Source organism: Antechinus flavipes, chromosome X (assembly GCF_016432865.1).
Source record: "Antechinus flavipes isolate AdamAnt ecotype Samford, QLD, Australia chromosome X, AdamAnt_v2, whole genome shotgun sequence".
In the NCBI taxonomy this organism is placed as follows: Eukaryota; Metazoa; Chordata; class Mammalia; order Dasyuromorphia; family Dasyuridae; genus Antechinus; species Antechinus flavipes.
Window position 1 is genome coordinate 66619450 of NC_067404.1, and position 8726 is coordinate 66628175.

The window sequence follows — 8726 nt, forward strand, 5'->3', positions numbered from 1 at the left end:
CCAGCCATTCTCCAATTGATGGGCATCCATTCATTTTCCAATTTCTAGCTACTACAAACAGGGCTGCTACAAACATTTTGGCACATACAGGTCCCTTTCCCTTCTTTAGTATTTCTTTGGGATATAAGCCCAATAGAAACACTGCTGGATCAAAGGGTATGCACAATTTGATAATTTTTTGGGCATAATTCCAGATTGCTCTCCAGAATGGTTGGATTCGTTCACAACTCCACCAACAATGCATTAGTGTCCCAGTTTTCCCGCATCCCCTCCAACATTCATCATTATTTTTTCCTGTCATCTTAGCCAATCTGACAGGTGTGTAGTGGTATCTCAGAGTTGTCTTAATTTGCATTTCTCTGATCAATAATGATTTGGAACACTCTTTCATATGAGTGGTAATAGTTTCAATTTCATCCTCTGAAAATTGTCTGTTCATATCCTTTGACCATTTATCAATTGGAGAATGGCTTGATTTCTTATAAATTTGAGTCAGTTCTCTATATATTTTGGAAATGAGGCCTTTATCAGAGCCTTTAACTGTGAAAATGTTTTCCCAGTTTGTTGCTTCCCTTCTAATCTTGTTTGCATTAGTTTTGTTTGTACAAAGGCTTTTTAATTTGATGTAATCAAAATTTTCTATTTTGTGATCAGTAATGGTCTCTAGTTCATCTTTGGTCATAAATTTCTTTCTCCTCCACAAGTCTGAGAGATAAACTATTCTATGATCCTCTAATTTATTTATAATCTCGTTCTTTATGCCTAGGTCATAGACCCATTTTGATCTTATCTTGGTATATGGTGTTAAGTGTGGGTCCATGCCTAATTTCTGCCATACTAATTTCCAATTATCCCAGCAGTTTTTATCAAATAATGAATTCTTTTCCCAGAAGTTAGGGGCTTTGGGTTTGTCAAACACTAGATTGCTATAGTTGACTATTCTGTCTTGTGAACCTAGCCTTTTCCACTGATCCACTAATCTATTTCTTAGCCAATACCAAATGGTTTTGGTGACTGCTGCTTTATAATATAATTTTAGATCAGGTACAGCTAGGCCACCTTCATTTGATTTTTTTTCATTAATTCCCTTGAGATTCTCGACTTTTTATTGTTCCATATGAATTTTGTTGTTATTTTTTCTAGATCAATAAAATATTTTCTTGGAAGTCTGATTGGTATAGCACTAAATAAATAGATTAGTTTAGGGAGTATTGTCATCTTTATTATGTTTGCTCGGCCGGTCCAAGAGCACTTAATATTTTTCCAATTATTTAAGTCTGACTTTATTTGTGTGGAGACTTTTTTATAATTTTGCTCATATAATTCCTGACTTTCCTTTGGTAGATAGATTCCCAAATATTTTATGGTATCAACAGTTATTCTGAATGGAATTTCTCTTTGTATCTCTTGCTGTTGGGTTTTGTTGGTGATGTATAAAAATGCTGAGGATTTATGGGGATTTATTTTGTAGCCAGTTACTTTGCTAAAATTATGAATTATTTCCAATAGCTTTTTAGTAGAATCTCTGGGGTTCTCTAGGTATACCATCATATCATCTGCAAAGAGTGATAGTTTGGTTTCCTCATTGCCTACTCTAATTCCTTTAATATCTTTCTCGACTCTTATTGCCGAGGCTAGTGTTTCTAATACGATATTAAATAATAATGGTGACAGTGGGCAACCTTGCTTCACTCCAGATCTTACTGGGAAAGGTTCCAGTTTTTCCCCATTGCATATGATGCTTACTGATGGTTTTAAATATATGCTCCTGACTATTTTAAGGAAAAGTCCATTTATTCCTATGCTCTCAAGTGTTTTTATTAGGAATGGATGTTGGATTTTATCAAATGCTTTTTCTGCATCTATTGAGATGATCATATGGTTTTTGTTTGTTTGGTTATTGATATAGTCAATTATGCTAATAGTTTTCCTAATATTGAACCAGCCCTGCATTCCTGGTATAAATCCTACTTGGTCATAGTGTATTATCCTGGTGACGATTTTCTGTAATCTTTTTGCTAATATTTTATTTAAGATTTTAGCATCAATATTCATTAGGGAGATTGGTCTATAATTTTCTTTCTCTGTTTTCAGCCTACCTGGTTTAGGTATCAGTACCATGTCTGTGTCATAAAAGGAGTTTGGTAGGACTCCTTCAATCCCTATTTTTTCAAATAGTTTATATAACATTGGAGTTAATTGTTCTTTAAATGTTTGGTAGAATTCACATGTAAATCCATCTGGTCCTGGGGAGTTTTTCTTAGGGAGTTGATTGATAGTTTGTTCTATTTCTTTTTCTGAGATGGGACTGTTTAGGATATTTACTTCTTCCTCTGTTAGTTTGGGCAAACTATATTTTTGGAGGTATTTTTCTATTTCATTTAAGTTGTCGAATTTATTGGCATAAAGTTGGGCAAAGTAACTCCTAATTATTGCTCTAATTTCCTCTTCATTAGTGGTGAGTTTTCCCTTTTCATTTTTAAGACTAACAATTTGATTTTCCTCTTTCCTTTTTTTAATCAGATTTACTACGGGTTTGTCTATTTTGTTGGTTTTTTCATAGAACCAACTCTTAGTTTTATTAATCAATTCAATAGTTTTTTTAGTTTCAATTTTATTGATCTCACCTTTTATTTTTAGAATTTCAAGTTTAGTGTTTGACTGGGGGGTTTTAATTTGTTCCTTTTCTAGCATTTTTAGTTGCAAACCCAATTCATTGACCTTCTCTTTCTCTATTTTATACAAATAGGCCTCTAGAGATATGAAATTTCCCCTTATTACCGCTTTGGCTGCATCCCATACATTTTGGTATGATGTCTCATTATTATCGTTTTCTTGGGTGAAGTTATTAATTATGTCTATGATTTGCTGTTTCACCCAATCATTCTTTAGTATGAGATTATTTAGTTTCCAATTATTTTTTGGTCTACTTCCCCCTGGTTTTTTGTTGAATATAATTTTCATTGCATCATGCTCTGAAAAGGATGCATTTACTATTTCTGCCTTACTGCATTTGAGTTTGAGGTTTTTATGTCCTAATATATGGTCAATTTTTGTATAGGTTCCATGAACTGCTGAAAAGAAAGTGTATTCCTTTCTGTCTCCATTACATTTTCTCCAGAGATCTATCATATCTAACTTTTCTAGTATTCTATTTACCTCTTTGACTTCTTTCTTATTTATTTTGTGGTTTGATTTATCTAATTCTGAGAGTGCAAGGTTAAGATCTCCCACTATTATAGTTTTACTGTCTATTTCTTCTTGCAGCTCTCTTAGTTTCTCTTTTAAGAATTTAGATGCTACCCCACTTGGTGCATATATGTTTAATATAGATAGTGCTTCATTATCCATGCTACCCTTTAGCAAGATATAGTGCCCTTCCTTATCTCTTTTAATTAGATCAATTTTTGCTTTAGCTTGATCTGAGATCAGGATGGCTACCCCTGCTTTTTTGACTTCACCTGAAGCATAGTAGATTTTGCTCCAACCTTTTACCTTGAACCTGCATGTATCTCCCCGCTTCAGGTGTGTTTCCTGTAAACAACATATTGTAGGATTCTGGCTTTTAATCCATTCTGCTAACCGCTTCCTCTTTATGGGGGAGTTTACCCCATTCACGTTTATGGTTAGAATGACCAATTCTGTATTGCTTGCCATCTTGTTAACCCCGGTTTATGTTTTTCTCCCTTCTTTCCCCTTTCCCCCCTTCCCAGTATTAAGCTTGTGAGCACCACTTGCTTCTCACAGCCCTCCCTTTTTAGTATCCCTCCCCCCGCCTTAGAGTTCCTCCCCCTATCTTACCCCTTTCCCTCCCAGTTCCCGTATTCCCTTCCGCTTAGCTTATTCCTTCCCTTTTCACTTTTCCCTTCTCACTTTTCAATGAGGTGGGAGAAGTTTCACCATAGATTGAATATGTCTTAAGATTTTTCACTTAAAGCCAATTCTGAAGGCAGTAAGATACCCACTATATTCATCCCCCTCCATTCTTTCTCTCAGATATAATAGGTTTCCTATGCCTCTTCATGAGATGTACTACCCCCACTTTACCCTTTTTCTGATACAATGTCCTTTCCACATCAATTTCTAGAACAAGGTATACATGTATTCTTTATACATCTATATAGTCAAAATATAGTTCCCAAGATTAATCTTTACCTTTTTAGATTTCTCTTGAGTTCTATATTTGTAGATCAAACTTTTTGTTAAGTTCTGGTTTTTTCATCAGAAATAGATGAAATTCGCTTACTTCGTTGAATGTCCATCTTCTTCCCTGGAAAAAGATGCTCATTCTCGCTGGGTAAGTTATTTTTGGTTGCATACCAAGTTCCTTAGCCTTTCGGAATATCATATTCCAGGCCCTTCGATCTTTTAATGTGGATGCTGCCAGATCCTGGGTGATCCTTATTGTGGCTCCTTGATACTTGAATTGGGTTTTTCTAGCCGCTTGCAATATTTTTTCCTTCGTCTGAGGGTTCTGGCATTTGGCCACTATATTCCTGCTGGAGCAAAGTATCCAAACCTGTGGCGAAGCTCTCCCCGCAGAGACGGCTGCGATCACTCCCCACCCCCTCTCCCGTCTGCTCCTGTGCTCTCACTGCCGCTGCCCGCCGCCTGCGCCCGATCTAAAAGCGTCCCAGCCCTCCAGTAAAGACAAATCTTTCTTGGCGAATTTCAAGGATGGCTTCTCTTGGTAACTATTTGTGGGTTTTTTTTTTCAGTCAAGTATTAATTCAGAGGCTTGTAATGAAATGGATAGTGAGAGAAAGCGAGGAGCTTATGCAGCTGTGAGCCTCCTCTCCGCCATCTTAACCGGAAGTCCAGGCTTGATTTAATGTTCTATCTTGTTATATATGTTCTATGTGTGTCTAAAACTAAAGTTTAGGAACAGTAGGTTCTTTACTTCAGATAGAAAAGAACCTTATATAATCAGGAAAATCTTTAAGAGAATGGGAAATATGTATCTGTTTTGTTTATGCTATTTGTGCTTTCTGTTAATCCACAGCTAACAATTGTTTTACCTATGCCTTTTCTTTTGGAATGATCAAAAGAAACAGGCTATAAAATAAATTTCCAAAGAAGGGCTCAAAAGAAGACAAATTTCTCCTTTTTTCTCTGTTTCCAACACTGGCCATATTGGAAATAGATGAAAGAAAAATACAGAAATTAACTGAAAACTAAGACACAAAAAATAATTTTCAAAGCAAATTTGTGAAGAAATAATCAATTTGTTTGATTTCTAAATTATAACTTGGATATCTTTATAAAGTATTTTGATGAGTTTATGAGGTAGTAAAATTTAATGAAATTAACAACAAAAATTCAGTGAGATCAGTTAATCCTTAAAAGGCACCTTTTAAGTGATTAGGCACTGATTTAAAACTGATGTTTGGATTTTAAGAACTGTCTTATCAGTCATAAGGTATGTTTAGAAGAGATTCCTTGAAATACAAGAGATTTAGGGAAGTGATACAATAAGAAAAACTTTGGGAACAGTATAGGTGGATTTAGAAGAATCAACGCAGGTAAAATTGGAGTTCATTTACCCTTCTCTTGTTAATGGATTTTAAATAACCAATATAAGGGCACCAAGCAAGCCCTGATTGGGAATTCTGACTGAAGGTGAATCCCAAGGTGCTCCCAGAAAAAGTAAACTCGAAATCTAAAAGAAACCAAAATGGAGTGAAATCTAATGAAACTACTTCAGTTTAAATTAGTTGTTTAGGTAAATTAGAAACACAGTAAAACTTGAACTGAAATCAAATGGTTCATGAAAATAACTTTAAATTGTATAAATAAGGCTTATAGTAATTGGGGAGAAGGAGGTAAGGAAAAGGGGAAGGAAAGAGGGAAGGAAGGGGGAAGAGGGGAAGGAGAGAAGGAAGAAAGGAAGGAAGAAAGGAGGGAAGAAAGGAAGGAAGGAAATAGGGAAGGAAGGAAGGGGGGAAGGAAGGAAGGTGGGAGGGAAGGTGAGAGGGAGGGTGGGAGGAAGAGGATAGGAGGGAGAGAAGGTGGGAAGGAGGGAGGGAGGGAAGGAGGGAAGGAAGAAAGGAGGGAGGGAAGGAAGGAAAAAGAGAGGGAAGGAGAGAAGGAAAGGAGGAAGGCGGGAGGGAAGGAAAGAAGGAAGGCGGGAGGGAAGGAAAGAAGGAAGGAGGGAGGGACATATACACCCAATAATGGGTACTCACATTAGAAAATATTAAATAAAAATGAGCATACAGCTTATAAAGGCAAAAAAATACTGAAATTTTGAGAGAAAAACAGAACTTGCAAATTATTTTTTAAATAACAAAATAAATTGATTTAATTTTGAGTGATTTAAAAGGAAACAGAACTTGCAAATTATTTTTTAAATAACAAAATAAATTGATTTAATTTCGAGTGATTTAAAAGGAAACAGAACACTATGAGCCTTTCAGAAAAATACAATCTATCAGATAGTTTTCCAGTAATGAGCTTCCTGTTATATTCCTATGCCATAGTTGGGCTTTGGCCCATACTCTTGGGCAATGCCAAAATAGATGGATGAATGCTTTTCCAGGATAAAAGAGGTTAACTTTGAGGAGATAAATGCTTTCTTCTCCAAAATCATCCTGCTTACAAAAATCTGTGACACCCTACAATGAAGAACTTCTTGCGCTAAATGAATTGTTATTGGGGTCACTTGCCTATGTGATTAAAACTAACTCTAATTGCCCAAAAGTTCCTAAAGAAATAGGCATGCTATGGGGTTTCCTGCAAAAAGACAAGGCATATAATGGAGTTACATCAATGATATAGTCAGATTTTTGGATTCAAAACATAAAAATCAATACAAGATATACAATCTATGTGCTGAAACATGATGCCACTAAATTTAACAGTAGAGTTGCACAGTATTCTTTTAAAGACAACTCATCCCAGCTAGAGCTCATCAAACCCTTTTGTAAGGATCTTGACCTGTAGCTAAGTGAAGATGACAATAATGTTGTTGCAATTCACTGTAAAGCAGAAAAGAGAAGAACTGATGTAATGATTTGTGCATATTTATTACATGGAGGAAAATTTTTAAAGGCACAAGAGGCTCTAGATTTCGATGGGGAAGTCAGGACCAGAGACAAAATGGGAGTAACTATTCCCAGTCAGAGGCACTATGTGTATTACTATAGCCACCTGTTAAAGCACCATTTGGATTATAGACCAATGGCCTGGCTCTTTCACAAGATACTATTTGAAAGGTAAAGAGCTATACATCCCCTTTAGAGCCCAGAAGGCAGGAAGATAAAGTACATGTACTTTGACTTCCCCACACCTTTGATGGTATACAGTGACATTAAAGTGGAATTCTTCCACAAGCAGAACAAGATGCTCTAGAAGACAAAATGTTTCACTTTTGGGTAAATACATTTTTCATACCAGAACCAGAGGAAAACTCAAAGTAGAAAATGGAAGTCTTTGTGAAGATCAAGAGCTCGATACTCTTGGCAGCATCTAGTGATCAGATAATGACAAAAGAATGTCTCATCCTCACATTATCCAAAAACAATCATGAAAAAGCTAATAAAGACAAGGCCAACAGATACTTTTCTCCAAACTTTAACGTGAACCTTTTCTTCACAAAAACTGTAGAGGAGCCGGAAAACCCAGGAGCCTGTGTTCCATTTAGGACACCCTGGACATTAGTGACAATGAACCTGAACACCACTAACTCTGATCCAGAGAACAAGCCTTTTGATGAAGATCAACATGCACAGATCACAAAAGTCTGAAATTTTTTATCAAGAGAGTAAAATAGAGACAAACTTGAAGAACCTGAAAAAGGATCTTTTTTAATGGCAATTGTATCAGCTGACCAGGGATAGCAACAGTAACCTTTCCCTGACCAGTTCTATTGGGGCTTCTCCACCAGTGACAGTGATGTTCGTCTTATCCCATGGGAAGGAGGCTGCCTGCCTTATATCATCTGTATATACCTTTTGTGTTCAAAGGATGCTTAAAAGTTTCAATTAGGAAAAATAAAGATGGCACACTTTTCCCTTTTCTAGTTTTATACAAAAAAAAAAAAAGAAAGTAGCACAATCATTTTTGTAGTGACAAGGAACTGGACATTAATTCAGTGAACGTTCCTCAGTTGAAGAAAGGCTGAATAAGTTATGGCATGTGAATATAATGGAATATTATTTTCTATAAGAAGTGATGAGCAAGGTGATTTCAGAAAAGCTGGGAAAGACTTACATGAACTGATGCTAGGTGAAGTGAGCAGATCCAAGATAACATTGTACATGACAACAGCAAGATTATGTGATGATGAACTGCAATGGACTTGGCTCTTCTGAACAATGAAGTGATTCAAGGCAATTCTAATGGACTCATGATGGAAAGAGAGGCATCTAGAAAGAGACCTATGGAGACTGAATGTAGATCACAACATAGTATTTTCACCTTTGGTGGTTGTTGATGATGTTTGTTTGATTTTTTTCCCCCGTTCTTGTGCTTTTTTTCTTTTGATCTAATTTCATTTTTGCTCATAATGATGAATATGGAAATATGTTTAGAAGAACTACAGATATTTAACCTTTAACACTTACTGTTGTGAGGAGGGGGGAGAGGGGAAGAGTGGAAGAAAAATTTGGAACACAAGATTTTACAATGGTGAAGGCTGAAAATTATCTTTGCATGTATTTAGAAAAATAAAATTCTATTAAATAAATAAAATGAATTGGCATGAACTGTGCATTTGTAACCAAAAA

At 35.9% G+C, this 8726-nt stretch overlaps 1 pseudogene; it reads left to right on the top strand.

The window, feature by feature from the left end:
- Window positions 1-6722: 6722 nt before the first annotated feature.
- Window positions 6723-7745, top strand: LOC127542898 (phosphatidylinositol 3,4,5-trisphosphate 3-phosphatase and dual-specificity protein phosphatase PTEN-like; annotated as a pseudogene).
- The last annotated feature ends 981 nt before the right edge of the window (window positions 7746-8726 follow it).